Raw genomic sequence first — 20482 nt, 5'->3', positions numbered from 1 at the left:
TTTGAGGAAGAGTGATGGCTTTTGGGGGAATAATTGCATATGCCAGGTGCAAAAGCCGAACATTTACTTTTATAACATGGAGTTGCCTAGTTACCATATTTAGGAAATAGTGCAAGATACAACAGAGAGAGAGAAACTTAGAGTTAAATTACTTGTTTTAGTGTTACTAATCGTGCTAATTTTATTTTTATGTGTCATCAACTTTTTTTTCTGTTGTAATTTAAAGCCAGCCTACCTTGAACTGTAAAATAAAGGTTGCCTTGTAGGGCTATACAGTATATAACTCATTCTTCCCAGAGGAAAGTGAGGGTTAAAATCCAGAGATCCCCAAATTGTACTCCAGCATGATAGTACAAATGGGCCATTTAGACTTCGAGTCCTCAGGGTAATTGTAAAGCCACCTTTCTTGCCATTGCCAATGTCACTGATAAGAAAATACAAAATAGCATGCTCATAACAGAGCGGCACACATGCAAGTACAGCTATAATAAGCCTTCTAGTCAATGTGTGGAAGGCCACATCTTTGGTGCTACTGTGAAATCCTTGCAAGAAGGATCTAGCAGTCACCTTGTGTATAGTTTTCCGTGCATTCACTCACTCATTCACCCTGTAATTACTGAATGACTACTGTGTACAAGGTACTATGCTGGACACTAGGCAGGAATAATCTCTAACCTTAAAGAATCTATAGCCTAGCAAGTGGGATAGTGAATGGACTATTGCAATGAAGAATTCTCTGTAGAGGAAGCAGGGCTCTTGGGCACTCACAGAAAAAAGGGAAGGAGCCTGACCTAAGTGGAGAAGGGTGATGGTGATTATGGAATAAGTGGTATTAAGATGAGGGCTGTATGATGTTTTCCTTCAAGATATGCTGCTATTGAAGAGGGGTGGATCAAGTTTACAAAACAGAAATAATTAACCTTTGTATCTTGCCTTTACAGAACACTCCTTTGATCTTCTTAGCAACACTATGAGATAAAATTATTATTCCCATCTTACAGATGAATCAGAGATTAACTGACTTGCCTCAGATCACTCGACTGGATGAATCTTAGATTTCAACCAGGTCTTGAATTTGAGATGACATGGATTTTAACTGCCCATGTAGTAATACCGCTGATGATCTCCACTGGAAGTCTCCAGGATAATGATACTCAGTCAGCTAAGATTGCACACTTTCCCATAGGTTATGTGAATCAATAGTAACACCTTACATCTGTATATTTCATAGTTTTCTTATTCCATGCCTACGTAAGAAACTATCATAACTAGTCAATTGAATCAAACAGCCAGGTTAACTTCTTTTTTCCACTTAAATATTGATCATTATTGAATTGACTGAAATGACTTGTAGATTTCTTTCATACATCACAGAGCATGCAGCTAAAACTTTTTTTTAAAGCCTCTCCTCTTTTTTAAAGTTAATTAATTACTTAATTTATTTTTTGGCTGTGCTGGGTCTTCATTGCTGCGCACGGGCTTTCTCTAGTTGCTGTGAGCGGGGGCTACTCTTCGTTGCGGTGTGCGGGCTTCTCATCGCGGTGGCTTTTCTTGTTGTGGAGCACGGGCTCTAGGCACGCGGACTTCAGTGATTGTAGTAGCTGTGGCGCACAGGCTTAGTTGCTCCGCGGTATGTGGGATCTTCCCGGACCAGGCCTCGAACCCGTGTCCCCTGCATTGGCAGGTGGATTCTTAACCACTGCGTCACCAGGGAAGTCCCCAGTTAAAATTTTATACAGGAAAAGGGTTGAGAGGATGACTGCAACTGCTTTTTTAAATCAAATCTCATTTCAAAGCAGTTAAACTTCTGTTTCAGATATGACATGTTAGTGTTGTTTACTTTTTCAAGAATTTAACTCTAATGAAAATCATTTTTGCTAGATTTAGTAAAATTAACCTTTACTCACAAAACCTTATAGTTTTTCTTCTCTGTGTGACTTTATAAGTTCTGAATCTCAGACATAGATGGAAGAAATAAATCTGTGCCAACTTTACTAATTACTATAAAATTAAAAAAAATTTAGGGAACCCTCCTCCACTGCTGGTGGGAATGTAAATTGGTACAGACACTACGGAGAACAGTATGAAGGTTCCTTAAAAAACTACAAATAGAACTACCATATGACCCAGCAATCCCACTCCTGGGCGTATACCCTGAGAAAACCCTAATTCACAAAGATACATGCACCTCAATGTTCATTGCAGCACTATTTACAATAGCCAGGACATGGAAGCAACCTGAATGTCCATCGACAGAGGAATGGATAAAGAAGATGTGGTACATATATACAATGGAATATTACTCAGCCATTAAAAACAACAAAATAATGTCATTTGCAGCGACATGGGTGGACCTAGAGATTGTCATACAGAGTGAAGTAAGTTAGACAGAGAAAGACAAACCTCGTATGATATCGCTTATATGTGGAATCTTAAAAAATGGTACAAATGAACTTATATACAAAATAGAAATAGAGTCACGGATGTAGAAGACAAACTTATGGTTACCAAGGGGGAAAGGGGGGGATGGATAAATTGGGAGGAGTTGACACATACACACTACTATATATAAAATAGGTAACTAATAAGGACCTACTGTATAGCACAGGGAACTCTACTCAGTACTCTGTAATGACCTACATGGGAAAAGAATCTAAAAAAGAGTGGATATAGGTATGCGTATAACTGATTCACTTTGCTGTACAGCAGAAACTAACACAACACTGTAAATCAACTACATGGCAATAAAAACTAATTTTAAAAAATAGAGAAAATTTAAAGTGATGCAAAATATCGAAAACAGCTTCGATTGTGACATGAAAGAAAGACTGATTATTTCTCCTTAAAATGTTTTTGGTATTTCCTTCAGGATATGTCCATGCATTCAAGTCTACATTAAGCAATTAATTTAATTCTAAGACCCTGAAGTTTTAAAAAATAAAATACTACTTGAATCGAAAGAAGGAGTTTTTCTTTAGCAAATGTGAAAATTGTCCAGAACTTTATTTGCCTAAAAGTAAGTTAATAATGAATGAAAACAAATCATTACTTTTGGTAGAAGTGGACGCTGGGTTTCACACAAAATCATCAAAGAACAATGAAGTAAGTTGGACAACTGGGCAGGCCAGGGACAGTCTCATGGTAACATTCAAACTTCTTGGATTAGTTACTCCACAATAGCTGTATCGCTGAAAGTATTTCCAACCATATGCCAGATGTAAAGATGAGAGGGCGCAACCCATGTGTCTTTGGGAACCGTCATGGTTTCTATTACAGTTTTGTTTATCTCACATTAAATCATACCCAAAGACATGAGGCCACCTTGTGTATAGTTTGTATATAGTGAGACTTTGATTAACACAAGGTTCCTGCAAACAAGGGGTTACAGGAGAATGGCCTGGGTGCTACTCTGCCTTAGCAAAGGTGGCATCAGCTGGGGAGGAGCCGTGGCACAGACCCACAGATCTTTTTAAGGCAAGCCCATGAAGCAAGCTGCACTCCTATGTGATGACAGCAAGGCTGCAATGAAGGGTATCGGGGACTCCACCACTTGGATTAGGGGTAAGTATGTCTGGGATATGGGTGTGTGGAGACCCCGTATCACTCCGCCTGCAAGGGAAGAAGGAATGGGATTGCCTACTAAGACCTCATGGGAGAAAAGAATAAATTCATGTCCTCAAATGCATCCAAGCTGCCAAAGATTCTGACTGCAAGTGCATGCCTGGGAATGTGCCTTTACTGATAGTGGGAGGCACTGGTGCAGCTGTGGCCTTCCTAGTAGGCACAGCGGATGCAGAGGAGAAATACTTTCAAGCTGAGGACCCTACAAATGTCCACTGAGAAGGTGGAAAAGCCCAAGCCCTTCTCTTTGAGGTCTTGTGGTAAAGGCTCTTTTCACTCTCTAACACACATTTTGTGGCCAGGACTACTTCACTCTCCATTCTGTTGTCTGGCACAAAACTGCCCAGTGGCACAGCAGCCCAACACGAGGGGCAAAGGAAATTGCTGAGCTCCAGCATTTCCCTTGGAATCCTTGGAGAACAATTTCGTACTGAACTCGTATCCAGGATACAGAACACTTTTTCCTGTGTTGAGAGGGAATGACACAACTGGGCATTGTGGTGTGACCTAAATACACAGGTAAATATTTGGACATTGACTCGCCCTTCACCTGGCATTAATCCTTTGCCCTGCATTTTCAGGAGGCCATGATGCAGCCAGGGAAGGCACCTTGAGCCATTATTGCCTTCTGATGGTATAAAAAGCTTTGGTGGGACTGGATCTGCTCTCATTATGTTACCTTAATGTTGGCAACTGAGAACAAGGCAAGTGAGAAGGAGGCAATCCTTCCCCAGGGCTTGAGCTGCCTTTTCAGCAGGAAGCAGAGGAAGCTTCTGGCCTCTGTCTGATCCCAGTTTTTGCAGCCCAAACTCAAAGTTTACCCCCATTTCTGCTTTTATGTTTGCTGTCTTTTAAGAGTACAGTAGCACAAGTAAGCCTGAGCTATATACCAGCTCTGCCTTCCTTCCACACAGGGATCAGTAGAATTGGAAATTCTAGCACCTCCATAATCTCTAGTTTGTACCAATCACATTACAGCTCAGAACAGTATAGTCTCAGGCTGTCTAATGTATGAGATGCTATAACGCTTTCCCTGCTTCACTTATTGATCAACACAACTAGCTCTTAAAAACAATTTTAGTCAGAAAGGGGATGCCCTTCTCCATGTAGTTTGAGTATTGGTCTTATTATTTTTCTAGTGCTCTCTTGCAGAGAAAATGTAAATGAAAATATTAAATGTTCCTAATTGTCCTAAGAGTCTTTTTCTGCTCAAAATGGGGTATCCCCTTTTAAAATTTCATGCATGTTGCTATTCCTTGAGTTTTATCATTTATCAACAAATCAACTACCTGCTTAGCAGCTCTCATGAGGGATTTAAAATAGCCACCATGAAAATCCTGGGCATTTACTATTTTTATAACAAACTTGATTGTCACCTATGATATTTCAAAGATCACTCCTCATATAGACATCATGCTGGAAATTAGATGCAGGGCCTGCTTTCCATGGAACATTATGCAGAGGCACTCTGACTAATAAATCTTTGTAGCTAATGCATTCCAGATGGAAGCCATGTCTCACAGATTTAACCTTCCTAAACCCTTCCAAAAATTCCTCCCATCAAAAGCTCACCGAATGAGATATGTTTGATTGAAATGGGATCATCAGTACATGACAACTAAGTAATAGTACAAATGATTACTGCTTGCAGGAAAATTGCCATATTCCTTTCCACAAAGACATGGTTTTGGACAACTCCCAGGACAAGAAGATGGACCTGATATGTCTTACTGGTGGCTTAAATGCTTTTTTCTTGAGTCCCCATTGCTATTAACAGATGCTATACAGGGAACAACCATTTCTGTCTCTTTAACTTTCGTACATGCATAACAGGCTGCTAAGAGGTAGGATCAAGACTCTTAGAGGAGCTGCTAATTAACATCCTGTTTAATCATGTCACCACGGTTAGCAGTCTACATCATTCGTTTATGTCAGGCAGACACAGTAAAACATCTAAAAGCCGACATGTAGATTCTTATAGAATCAGTCATGTGCAGTGGCAAGGGCAGTGTCATACAAGACTGTAGATGTACCTGTAATGTTTAGAAGCATTACAAATCACCCCATCACAAGCTTAGCTTGTGCAGCCTTCAAAAACTTGGCTTTTTCTTCTGGTAGTTTCTTAAGCACAGGTCAACTTATAGCACATGATTTTTTATATGTTTACAGGGAAACTGAACTTCCTGGAATGACAGGAAATGCCACATACCACTGCCTGTTCTCAGATGTGAACCATCTGCGACAGAATACGACCTCATGCGATGAAGACTCAGAGAGTTTCACAGGAAGCTTCCCATTGAAAAGTTTTAAATTCATAACCCAATTTCTCTTCTAAACTTAGGAGTTGAAATGCAGTAAAACTTCACTAATTAAAACTGATGAATGAAGGTCAGACTGAATTAGTGAAATACAGTAAGACCCCTTATCCGGTGGGGGGGGGGCTATGTTCCGAGACCCCCAGTGGATGCCTGAAACCCAGGACAGTACGTAATCCTACATATACTATGTTTTTTCCCATACATACACACTTATGATAAAGTTCAATTTATAAACCAGGCACAGTAGCAGATTAACAACAGTAACTAATAATAACAAATACAACAATTATAAAAATATACTGGAATGAAAGTTATGTGAGCGTGATCTCTCTTTCAAAATATCTTCTTGTACTACACTCACCCTTCTTCTTGTGATGACGTGGGGATGAGGTAAAGTGAATGAGGTAAAGTGAAGTGGATGACATAGGCACTGTGATGTAGCGTTGGGGCTACTACTGACCTTCTGAAAATACATCAGGAGGAGGATCATCTGCTTCCAGTGATCCTGGATCATGGTGCCATGACAGTGTTGATGGTTGGATGTCAGGAGCAGACGATGTTGATGCTTGGGGATCCTGGGCAGGACGGAGTGGGACAGTGAAGTCTCATCAAGCTACTCAGAATCACGTGCCATTTAGAACTTATGAAGTGTTTCTTTTTGGAATTTTCCATTTAATATTTCTGGACCAGGGTTGACTGCACGTAACTGAAACCACGGAAAGTGAGACTGTGGATAAGGGGGAACCACTATGTGAATGCTTTCATGCTTCACGGTGAATGAATAAATGAATGTAAGCAAATGTTTCTTTGTTTTGCTTTTACTTTCAACAATGGCACAGTTGGTAACCTGAAATTAACTGCTCACAAACATTACGGTATATCTTAAAATGCAATGCTACAGCATTTGTAGCAACTGCCTGGATATAACAGATTACTGTGCTGCTAAATTCACACAAAAGGTTTCTCTCTTTAAACGTGCCTGGTGGCCCTCTGCACGGCAGAAACAGACCTGGGAGCAGTGCAGAGACCTGGGCTCTGCTCCGGCTCTAAGTGAACACTTGTGTGGCCTTGAGGCTACTCACTTGGCCTCCAGGATGCTTCCCTGCTGCACCTGGTAACGGAGATTTGGCTGCAGCTCGGCGTGTCTCATCAGTAGGCACACCCATCAGAACCACCTCGTTCCTGCTCCCAAATATACCTACCTATTCTTAGAGTTTCTGACTCAGTGGGTCCCGGGGTAGGATCCTGGAACAGGACAGTTGAAGAGAACCCCCGAGCTGATGTCCTGCATCCCCTGTGAAGAAACTACACTGGATAAACCCTGAGACCCCTTGCAGCTCTCAAGAACCACGGTCCCACTGAATTTATGCTCATACTTACTTATAAAAATGGTCTGGCACATGCCTAGGGAAAAAGGGCTGAAATAAGATACCCAACAATAACAATAACTGCTAACCTCTACCAAACACGTATTTTACCCAGGTGCTGTTCTAAGCATGGCTCACAGATTAGCATGTTTTACACTCCCAAAAGCCTTAGGAGGCTGAATTATGGGTGGAGCCTCTTTATTATCCCCATTTTATGGGAAACCCACAGAAGGTTAAGTAACCACAATGTTAAAAGCAAATTATTCCGATTGGTGAAATTAAGGATAATTTTCTTTTTTTTCCCTTTTGCTTTTCCACACTTTCCAATATTTAAAAAAAAAATCATGTATTCCTTGTAAGACAAAAAATGTTTAAAGTTTAAAAACAAATTCCATAAAGAAGATTTCAAGTAGCATACGTTCACTGGCACAGAAAATATAGAACTATGGACCTGTTACTGACTGTGTAGAAAGCCAGCAAATTACAAAAAAGGGTGCGTTTTCCAGAAACAGGCTAAAAGAAGCAATCATAACTAAGCATGGGACTTGGTCCCTGGTAGCCATAGCAAAAGGGGAAAACCTCCAGAATTGCAGAAAAATCTTTAGTTAATGAAGGAAGCATATCAGATCATCAGGAGAACTGAACTTTTCCAAAACTCTAAAGTTGAAGAGGAATTTCCATATAGGTCTCCAGGTAAGAAACTTGATTCTGTTATTCCAACACTTTAAAAAAAATAGGTCAACAATGCAAAGGCAAACTTAAGCCCAGCTGGGGTTGAATTATCATAAAAATCTGAACTGGCAAAGTCAGAACAAAAGGACTTTGACTCTATCAGATTGCTGGCCCCATATTTTTCCTTTTTTCTTTTGTTCAAGAATTCGTGGATAATAAATCCAGAATGTGCTGTTTGTATAAAAGGCAGATCTTCATTATCAGGAAAAGCCATTTATAGAACAGTTTTGGTTTCTTTAATCACAGCCCTTAAAAGGTCTTCTAGATACTAAATAACAGGGAATATTGGCAGGCAGGGGGTGGGGGGTGACTAAAGCCCTTTATAAGCTAGAGGACAAGCCTTGCTCACGAGTGACACATGCAAAATCAACCCTAAATCACACAGTATAATTATCTTCTTTATGCTCTGGCTCTAAAATTCTTAAGAGCCCCTGCCCAAATGTCCTCCTCACTTTGATCTATGGTTGTAATCTTACATTAAAACTCAGTCACACCAGGGAATGTCATTTGGCCAGCTTTCAGGCAGGTCTTAACAATAGACCCCTGGCTGAGACAAGGCTGGAAGAGATCAAGCACTCTTCACCTCCGGGAGCAGCAGGGGCCTGGCGAGGCAGGCACACCTGAGTGAGGTTGCTCCTGAGCTTGGAGCTTGCCTGCCTCATTCAAAATGAACCCAGTCCACACACCTGTCTGTGATAGCATCGGCAGCGCCTGTTACTGACAATCATTGCATTTAGCCGGTGTCCTATAGCAGGGGAGAAAGTCACTCTGCAGTACCGAATTTTTTTTCTTTCAATAATAAGGAACCAGGCTTACCCAAACATAATAATAATAAAAAAAAAAAAAACAGAGAGGGAGTTTAAACTTGAACAGAAATATATGTCCTGCAATTCTTTTTTTTAAAAAGTGATTGCTACCTTCAGTCTAGCAGATCATCAGGCTGAATATTCGGACTTGATTTATCAAACAGTCTCTTCATACTCTTTCTTCAAAGACTGCAGAAGAAAAGCATCTGTCTACTTTTTGAGGAGCTCTTTTCACATGAGATTAGAAAATTTGGGATTTTTTTTCCATATCTAATCCTATTACTCGTTAATGAATCCAATTGGCCTCTGTGATTACAATAAAAGCAAGTGGCTAGGGCCTCAACATTCAGCGCCTCCTTCACAGAAACGTTAAGTATGTGGGTGCAACCTGCTGTGAGAACGCCCAGCCCCATCTGAGAGCCCACATCCAGGAGCCCGAGTGCTCTAAGTACCTTTCAGTTCCTTCGGTGTCTGTATGCACTTGTTCACAAAGCCACTTAAAATTAAACCAATATAGATTTTGGCTCCAGCTTCAGCCAAGTTCTGGGATAAGAGGGTATCAACATTAATATGATGAGACAAAGGGCTTTTGCAACACATTCTCAACTCTTTTTTTCTAAGAACGGTAGATTTTAATCTCATTATGAATTTAATGCACAGGCTGTGAGCAGACTTCAGCAGAACACAGCAACTCACGTAGAGGCCCCTACCCTGCCTGTGGATGTAAATGATGCTTGCATGGATACTTCCGCACAGGGTTTCAAGAGGAAGGGAAGGTTTTACACAAGGGTTAGAGAACCTTGTTCTGGAACTTCTGTTTTTTCCTGTTCAAAATTCTGAGTAGCTTTAAGAAGACTTCTATCCTTTCTGTATTCCTGGATTTCTCTCTCTATAAAATGGGTGTAAGAAAAGGCACAAGAATAATGGGTCCATGTGAACTATTCTGTTCAAGTGACTGTAAATCTACAATTAAAAAGTGAAATGAACCTAAAAGAAATCATAATAATGAATCACATGTCTGTAGCTGATCTTATTTTTAATATTTATTATCCATGTTAAAACATTTTTTAAACTTAAAAAGAGCTTATTATAAAACAGCTCACCCTAAGGTATAAAAATGGGATTGACATATATACACTACTATGCATAAAACAGATAACTAATGAGAACCTACTGTACAGCACAGGGACCTCTACTCAATGCACTGTGGTGACCTATATGGGAAGGAAATCCAAAAAAGAGGGGACATTTGTATACGTATAGCTGATTCACTTTGCTGTACAGCAGAAACTAACACAACATTGTAAAACAACTATACTCCAATAAAAATTAATTAAAAAAAATAAAACAGCTTACTCCAAGGTATAAAAATGACCAAGGGGGTTGCGGGGGAGGGGAGGGGCACAAGCTAACATTTGCTGATACTTAGAATGGGCAAGGCAGTCGGGCAGCATCTCATTTCATGCTCAAAAATCCTATGCAGTAGGTTCTATTGTCACTATTTTACAAATGATGGGACCGAGGTAAGTAGATTTGGCCAAGGTCACATGGTTAATAAATGGAAGAAGCCCAGTAAACTTGAAATGGAAGATTTCAAGTTTACTGGGTCTTTGAACCAAGAGCCTGCTTTCTTAACCACTTACTATACTACATCAAGTAACATAAAGAAAAATAAGAGGGGACTTCCCTGGTGGTCCAGTGGTAAAGAATCTGCCTTCCAATGCAGGGTACGCGGGTTCCATCCCTGGTCGGGGCAACTAAGCCCGTGTGCCTCAACTAGAGAGCCCACGTGCTGCAAACTACAGAGCCCACGTGCTCTGGACCCTGTGTGCCACAACTACAGAGCCCACATGCCCTGGAGCCCACACGCCACAACTAGAGAGAAGCGCGTGCGACACAACAAAGAGTCCTCGCCGCAACGAAAGATCCTGAATGAGATCCCGCATGGCTCAACGAAGACCCCACGTGGCGCAACGAAGACCCCGGCGCAGCCAAAAAATATAAATAAAATTTTTTAAAAAAGAAGAAAAATAAGAGGGCCCGCAGGGCAAGTGAGGACACATGGGTTCTGGCACTATAGATGATCTTGGGCAAGAAATTTCCCCTTTATTCTATAAATATTTATCAAGCATGTATTTTTTGTGTGCCAGATACTGAATTCTGGATAAGGTACTAGAAACCCCGAGATAAAATATGGTCTTGACTCTCAAGGGGTTCACAGTCCAGTTGGGGAGATAAATAATTTGATCCACAGCAAAGGAGTAATGCTAAACAACCTAAGAATGTGATCATTTTCAGCTGTTAGAAAGTGATCAAAGATCATCATTTCAACTAAGAAAGGCTTACAGCAGCTACAGAGTTCCTAAGGACATCAAAGGATAACTGTCTTATGAAAACAGAGCATCTCAAGTTTAAATATTAAAAAACCTCAAGTCCAGTAAACATCTTGCAATCGTGATGATCAATAATGCTATCTAACCACATCTAACTATATGTGAGAATACTTGTAAACAATGGACGGAGAGAGTTGAGTAAAATCGATCAATAACAATTAAAGTATGTCCTGAAAACCTCTCTCTCCAATTTACATTAATTCAGATTTAAAAAAAGAGCAAATGATAACATATCATGGCCAATTCTAATATAGAGTACAACTCAAACTACAAACAATCTTGAAATAAAAACAGCATTTAAGGAAGGTTTACATGAAGAAATAAGGTGCCGGATATTGAATTGGAAAATTGGGAATGGAATTACGCTAAATATATCCAGACCCAGACATTTTTTCTGTCTCATTTTACGATTAATGAAGGAATGTAAAAAATTGTTTGGAAAACTATACTCTAAAGGACTGAAATTGCTAGTTGCTAGGATTACGGGTCACATTGCTTTTCTTTGTACTTTCTCTAGTCTAAGTTTTCTGCAATGAACATAGACTGTTTTCTTTTGTTCCTTTAACATGACTTTAGATGCATCAGCAGAGCCCATCATAAGGCACACAAGGCACATACTAGGGCCCAGTCTTGCTGCAGAACGGAGAAATGTCATGTCAGACGCTAGAGCATCAACAATCTATATGTTGCACGAAGAAAAGTGTCTCCGAAGAAAAGAGCAGCCAGCTGTCCTTTAAATGAAATTCTGGTACCGCCTTTGGAGAGTGTATGCAATGAGAACTTGGGTCCTTGTGATATAATACTTTTAATGGGTGAGCCATTTCCACACTTTACATACTGCAGAGTAAGTTTCTACAGAACTTTCTCATTGTACTCAGCGTTGTCTGTGCAGTTAATTTAGGCATCAGAAGACTCAGTTGTTAATTTTCTGACTTGCCTCTGGACTTTTAAATGCTATTGCTCCAATCATAACACGTCGAAACACTTACACAGATTTCAACAATAATATCCACAGCTGGGAATAAATCAAAGCAGTTTTATCACTGATTAAGTGCTATTGAAATATGGTTACAAGACAACATGAAGCAAAGGACAGATTTCACTTGGGAAGATTAAGACGAAGCCTGGGGAAAAAAAAAAGGGTAATCCAAACAGTCTAGGCAACATTTAAAAATATGTAATTCAGAGTTAGAATTCATTTTTTAGCCGTTTAATTCTCAGTTTCCTGTGTGTGTCTGTGTCTGTGTGTGGGTTTATGCTATAGAGTGGTTCAGCCACATAAAATGAATTTAGGCACAGCTGTTTTTCAAGCTCAAGTGTCTTCATACTAAGGCGGGGGTCAGCAAACTTTTTCTGTAAAGGGCCAGAGCAGAAATATTTTAGTCTCCGTAGACAGTAGGTTCTCCGTTACAACTACTTAATTATGCCATTTTATGTGAAAGCATGACAATACACGCATGAGCACAGTTGTGTTCCAATAAAACTTTATTTATAAAAAACAGGCAGAGGGGTGGGTTCGACCCTTGGGGTGTAGTTAGCTGACTCCTGTGCTAAGATACAAGTTATTCCGTCTACCCAGAAGACTCCCTGAATGAACAGGGCTGAGAGCAAAGGGTGTAGGGATGGAGTTGGGGAGGACATGTGGGACCTGAGCGTACTCAGTCATCCTAAGACAGCCTTTTCCTTGGCGTGAATCTGCACCCTGTCCAGATGTTGTGCAGTCTCTTTCCTGTGGACATATTGCAAACAGCAGCCCCTCTGCCTGCTCCTTCAGGCCTGGGCAGCACTGGGGTAGTTAGCTCTCCCTGGGTACCCCCAAATTCTTTCTTCAAAAAAAAAATTTCCATTCTTCTCCTCCGCCCTTCCAAGAGCCTTTTCATTTCCACTGCTGATTCCACAGGCCATAAATGTCAGAGTTTCCTCTTTCTAATAAGATCATTTTGGCCATCCCTTGCACTTGGCTGCTGTCTGGTGCTGAGAGATCTGGGTCTGCTCACTCTGAGGCCGTGCTGACCAAGCCAGGCCAGATGCTTAGCCTGCTACTTTGCAAGCACATCTGTGCAGAGGTTTGGATGTGGGAAAGCAGTTTTCAGCAATGTTTGCTCCTTGTCTCAGGGGCTCTTTGACGTTTTCATCAAGGATCCAGATGATGGCAGAGAGATGATCCTCATTATGACTGCAGATCACCAAAATTTAAGTGTAAATGCAATTCCTCCTTGCAAGGTAGTTGTTTTCTTTGTTTTTTTTTTTTTTTTTGTGTGTGGTACGCGGGCCTCTCACTGTTGTGGCCTCTCCCGTTGTGGAGCACAGGCTCCGGACGTGCAGGCTCAGCGGCCGTGGCTCACGGGCCCAACCGCTCCGCGGCATGTGGGATCTTCCCGGACTGGGGCACGAACCCATGTCCCCTGCATCGGCAGGCGGACTCTCAACCACTGCGCCACCAGGGAAGCCCGGTAGTCTTAATTTAAAGTGATCTTGCCAGCTAGGAACAATGGTAGTCAGAAACATAATTAAGTTGGTAAGAACAACTGCAGCACTGTGTATCAAGGAGAACAGCCCATTGCATAAAGCGAGACACAAAATCTATGCTATCAAAACTTTGTTGGGCTCTCAGCACCACTTTTGTTCTCAGCAAACTTTTTATATGGACTTCATAAGCTTCTTTTCCAACTGGTATTCTAAATCTTCACTGCTCTCTTCAAGATTCCTATTCTATTCTTTCTCTTTATCCCAAAGAGATACAATCACTTTTCCTCTTAAATTATGGAATTTCCTAGGGTTCTGGGTCCTTGATTCCCTTCTCTTCAAACTTCACGTGTTCTTGGATGATTTTACCCAAACCCATGACTTTTACTGTAACTGACACACAACCAGATGGTCTCCAAATCTTTATCTTTAAGCCTCCTAAGGTTCAGACCCTAATCAGGTATATCTTTATCTGAATGTCCTACTAACACTTCAAACTCTATCTCCCCAGTTGAATTAATCATCTCCTCCTCCCCTCCCTACATGATGCCATCTCCTATATGATTCAACTGTATTACATTTTACCACCAACTACCCAAGTTTCTGGCAAGACACAGCAGAGTCAGCCTGTCTCCTCCATCACATACGTATCTACTCAGTCTTCAAATCCAGTCTCTCCTACATCCTAAATGTCCCTTGAATCCATTTCTTCTCCATTTTCACTGCCTCTACCTTGGTTGCCTTACTTCTGATCTCCAAGCACTCCTTTACATTATATTGCATTTCTAAGTGGAAAAAAAAAAATCAGTGCATAGAATAAAATGTCCAAATATCTTAGCATGCCATATGAGGTCTAATATCATCTCATGCTATGTCAATACTTTTCTCCCTACATCCTACACACACACACACACACACACACACACACATACACACACACACACACACACAAAATCTAGCCATGCTATACAACTTAACAGCTCTCATAGCACACCCCTTTTCTTTTGTGTTTCTGTGCCTTTGTGCAGAAACAGCAATTTCTTTTATGTAGAATTCTCTTGCTCATGTGACATCTTAACTATCCATCAAAGTTTAGGTTTAAAGTATCCTTCTCCACAAAGACACCCCAAATCTTTACCAGCAAACTAAGATGGTCCTTTGAGTCCCCACTATTCTTTGTATTTGCCCACAGGATAGCGCTCAGCATACTGGGCTGCTATTACGTCTACTTCTCTCTCAACAGATTGTGAGCTCCTTTGAACAGAGATGCCTGCCTTGTTCAGAAGTGTGTCCCATCATTCAGAATAGCATCTGGTGCATATTGCTATTTGATAAATATTTGTAAGATGCATTACACAATGAATGGCTACATGCAAATACAGTTGTATTAATGAGCTTGCCATAAGGCTAAAACATAGTCTTTTACTTCAAGTAAACCTAGTATTAGAAAACATCAGAGCATGGAACATTAGTTTCCCTCTCATTTTTCAACATTCATCAGATCATACATGAATAAACCTATATATTTTATCCTCAATAATTAAAGTCATAAAAACATGACTAGAACTTACAGAAAATCATATAGATTTTAAAAAATAAAACCTAAAAGAAATTAGGCAATAGAGTAGGGTTAATCCGTTTTTTCAACAAAAGACCAAGGGTGATTTAATGGAAACTGTGGAATTGAATCAAGAATTATCTGCTGAGGTTGGTAACAAGTTTTCTGCACCTTCTCTGAGGGAAGAATGAGATAAAAATATCTAGTAAGGAAAGTGAAAGATTTCAAGGAATATCTATGAATCCTCTAGCTTATTAGAAAGGATGACGCGTTCCGAGAGAAGATGAAAAAAATAATCCAAGATACAAACAGGAAGAAAAAGATTTCAGTGGGGTTGATGTTGAATCAAATGGAGTATCAGAAGATTAGAGAACTGAAGCTATCATCGAGGAGAAGGAGAAGAGAAAACTAGATTCCACTAAAGCCATAAAATCCATAAGTAGCACTGCCCAGTACAGGTGAGTTCAGATTTTCTAAAAAAAAGTGTAGCATCCTGGGCCCAAAGAGGAGGCACAGGCATTAGCCCAAGGAGAGTTCCTGGTACAGCCTCTAGAGAAACAGGGCTAGTGAGCCCACTGGTGACTCTTTACTGGCTGATGGGTTGGTGATTCAATGGCTAATCAAGAGGTTCATTGTTCTTCAAAAGATATGCCATTGCATCTGCAAACTCCTACCCACTACTGTTGACTGAAGTGAGAATAAATGAGAATTATAGAAAGTGCTTCGATTTGCCTGTAGGAGTTTTAAAGCTCTGGGCCTGAAACTAGAGGTATTGGTGGAGTATTTGCATCTTTGAAGTAATGCCTTGATACAAGAAAGCTGGCTGGGAGAACAGTGTCCATAGATTTCTTTTATATTAAAGATATATTTTTAAAAATTGTATACCAGGGTTACATTTTGATTTTCTGGTCCAAGGTGAAGGAACTCTTATAAAGAACAGGAAGGTTATGTTTGACAGACCAAGAGCATTTAAAGGGGAACTTGGAGGCAGCTGGCAGAGCTGGGGTGAGCCCAGGGAAAATGCTCTAGTAAGAGAGAACTGCACAAGACAGTATGCTTGGCAAAGACGACATGAGAACAGAAGTTTTATACCCAATACTTATGGCTTTAGGAGTACATATACTAATAAGTATAGTCAATAAAACAAAATAAACCTGAAATACTAGCACAAACAAGAAAAATACACATTTTAACACAGAGAAGTGAGCAGTGTGTCACAGTTACACCAAGACTCAGTGGGATGTGGCTCATGCACACAGAATGGTGACAGAGGGCATGCACTGATCAAAAGAAATACAATCAACAAATTGGGGAGGAGTAGTATAGTCTGCTTAAAACAAACAAAAATGTAAACATAATTCTAGAGGAAACAATGATTCTAGAAGATAGGAACACAATGGAGAGTATTTGGGTTAGGTAAGAAATAACTGAAATTGCTATGGGAAAAGATTATAGGCGAGAGATAAGGGAGCATGATTTCCTAAAGGAGATTATCCAATGGGGCAGCAAAATGATAACAAGGTGATGAGGAAACCTCAAGTATTGGTCTATCTTTTGGGAGTATTACTCTGCTAAAAGGACAGCATCTAATAAATTCTTGCCTTATAGGCAATTTCAACTTTCAGAAGGAAAAGGAAGTTGTATAGATGTGCACTGATTTTCATAGAGTTACCTTAAGTCTCTTTTGAACAAATTAAAGCATAAAAATCATGTAATCTCAGAGTTGAAGGAATCACAAATGTCATCCAGGCCAACGTATGAACCACATCTATGGTGACCCTGCCATGTGCTGGCCCGACAGTCACTGAACGCTCCCAGCAACACGACTGTCCTAAGACTGGTCATTTCATACTGAGCCGGTTTAGACTGAGTTGCCTTTATAGTGACATTGAAGTCAGTTCAGGTCTTAATTCTAATTCCTCTAAGTACACAGATTAAAACTAACCTTTTTCCCCTCAAGTCAGTCCTTCAAATACTTGAGGACAGTTTCACACTCCCTCAAGCTTTCTTCTTCCTGGGCTTGTGCCCCATTTTGTCTGTCACCATCCATGTGACTTGTGCATGTTTTCACCTCCTGCTTGTTTTCTTCCAGACAAAATGAGGGAGGAATATTGATGAAATGTAGGCAAGAACTCTGAGAAAAAGTTGTAACATTATGCTGTGGTCATTATTATGAAGAAAGGGAAGGCCAAGTTTCCTCAGTCATACACCCTGAGTTTTAGGTGCGCAGATTCAAAATATGTAATGAACAGACAGGCATAATCCCATGACTAGAGATTCTAAAATGGAATATTTCTCAAGGTAACTGGGAGACTGTAAAAGAGGAAGTACTGCTATAATGATCCACATGAAGTAGAGAAAAATCAAAACAAATGAAAATAGCTGAGATGGAAGTAGGCTTATTAATGCAGATATTAAAGGGGTATATAAAATAAACAAGAAGATACAGTAAGTAGGAGAAGATACAGTAGTAGGATAAGTTACAAAAAATGGCATGGAATGAAAAGAAAAGTGTCAGAAAGGCTGGAGTCTACAATAATCCTAGACTTATAAAAACTTCTAGAGACAGCAAAATAAATACACACACACACACACACACACACACACACACACACACACATTTGGTATAAGACAATAAATCAGAAAGGGTCAGGGACATTTAATTAGCAAGATTACATAATGCTGATTTGCCACAGGGGGGAAAGGGAAAAATTACTATTTTTGTTTCCAGGTTCCCTATCAAGAAGAAAGTACAGAGAAAGTTAAGAAAAGAGTTCCTACAGGCAAATTGAAGCACTTTCTATAATTCTCAAGGGATTGAGTCCTTCTTCTCATCTCTGCCTTACTAGGACTGCATCAAACTACTGGGTCATTTCAGAGTATGAGAGAGTACATTGAGAGATCTTCAAGCTATGCCATATGAAGAATCACAAAAAGAAGTTAATAAGGAGAGACTTTGCGAAAGAGAGCTCTTAGAAAAAAAGAGAGGTTAAGGCAAAACTGGGATCAAAAAGTGAAAGATATAAAGATGTTTCTAAAAATAAGCATAGGGTAATAATAAGATGGGCTGCCTTGGAAGGGAGCAAGTTTGCTATCTTTGGAAATAACTGAACATCGGTCAGGTGACTTCTATCAAGAATATTTTGGGGCTTCCCTGGTGATGCAGTGGTTGAGACTCCGCCTCAATGCAGGGGACACGGGTTTGAGCCCTTGTCCACGAAGATCCCACATGCTGCGGAGCAACTAAGCCCGTGCACCACAACTACTGAGCCTGTGCTCTAGAGCCCACAAGCCACAACTACTGAACCTGTGTGCCACAACTACTGAAGCCCGTGTGCCTAGAGCCCATGCTCCGAAACAAGAGAAGCCACTGCAATGAGAAGCCCATGCACCGCCATGAAGAGTAGCCCCCGCTCGCCGCAACTAGAGAAAGCCCGCGTGCAGCAATGAAGACCCAACGCAGCCAAAAGAAAAATATTTTGAAAGGGGTTCTTGCTTTGGAAAGAAATGTTAGATAATCTGAGATGTTCCCTGCAACTATAAGATTCTATGTCTTTCTTTTCTATTATAGGCTACCATTTTGACATTAGAATTTATCTTAAATATCGGCCACAAAATTTGGCTTGATAAAGAATGTTACAGAAAACGATCCATGAAATCTCATCTTAGGAAATTCATATAGGAAAGGTGATATATTTAACAATGCTAATTTTTATTTGTACAACAGAAAGTATACAGAAAATATCCACATAACTATATATTTTTTTTAACTCACTCTTAAGTAATTAATAGTGCCAGGACTGAAACATAGAAATTAAGTAAATGAACAATTATCCAGCATAATGCCACAGTCTTCTGGTGCAAAGGACAGTTACAGAATCAGAGCTGGGGTGCATCTACTCTGGGCCAATGGCGTAAACTTGACTGATGAGGAACCTATGCCCTATAGGGTTTATATGACTTGCTAATTTAGTTATTACTGTAGGACACTAGGAAAACCTCCTTAACAAAAATACCAAAAACGTACTTGTAAGAGAAACAACTATTTGTGCTTTTTTGATATAGTTTCTATATTTCCTATCCCTTAGGGGGGGAAAAAACACTTTTCAAACCATAATAATAAAAAATTGGTATTATAACAAATATATGAAGCTAATTATTAAGTTATAAAAGAATTGATATCAAGTAAATCATTTAGCATTACCCTGAATGACACTTGGTCAGTATCTTTTGTGGCATGGAACCTCACTGAAAGCAGTCAGTGTTCTCTGGAAGGAGAACAGTGAAATGCACACTAGAAGTCACTGCACCTGTTCCCTTCCTGGGCCTGTGGACCAGCCTGAGCTGGCCCAGAGGAGCCCCTCCATCTCAGTATCCTCTGAGCATCACTGAGAAAGGCAGCATGGCAGTGACAAGGGCTCTGAATCAGGGTCAGATCTCTTCTCAGACCTCTCATTTGTTAACACAAGGCGCTGGGTGACTTCAAAGGTTCCACCTAGCTTTAATATTCAGTGGCTCTTCCTCCCATCATGGCCTTAAGTTAACTGTCATCTTTAGATCATAGCTTGGCATAACCAAGCCTAGCTGAGGGTGCAGTACGCAAATCTATCTGTCTGAGGCCTTTAGTGCCTCCACAAATGGCTGGTCTCATGAACCTGAGTGAGGAGTTCAACTGTGAGAAGATCTTTCAGCACAGAAATTCTTAATTACAACACTAAATTAAGCATTCTGTTTTTATCTTCTTTCCAACTATTGGCCAAATTGAGGACATTTTTCACTGGGTGGCTTCTGACCTCTTCTAAACAACTTGCAAATTTAACTTCCATTAGAACTCACTAGCTCTTGCCTTCTATCACAGACTATTTGGCAACCTTGCAGATTTTTACTTTTTTTAAACGGTCTAATTTATTATTTGAAGGAATGTTAGAAGTTTTTTTTTTAATTAGAATTCTCATTTTTCAGTACTGTTTCCTCCTTAAGACTCATGGATTGGACACGGAGATGGCCATGGTTTCAGGTGGAAAATGGACTCTGAGGTTCCTCGGTCAACCTCATGTCCCACATCACCACCAGGGTGAAGAAAATGCTATCTCAGCCTAGGGAAGTGGGACTCATGCCTTTTTTCTCTGTGTTCATCGCAATGAATTTTAAGGTATAACCACTTATACAACTGTTTATCTAGGCAAACCACATATTTTGCCAGCGGGAGGAGTATTCAATA

Source organism: Delphinapterus leucas, chromosome 2 (assembly GCF_059928025.1).
Source record: "Delphinapterus leucas isolate spDelLeu-1000000601 "Yukka" chromosome 2, BTC_Dleu_Yukka2, whole genome shotgun sequence".
NCBI classification, from domain to species: domain Eukaryota; kingdom Metazoa; phylum Chordata; class Mammalia; order Artiodactyla; family Monodontidae; genus Delphinapterus; species Delphinapterus leucas.
Note: the sequence above shows the minus strand (reverse complement) of the source record.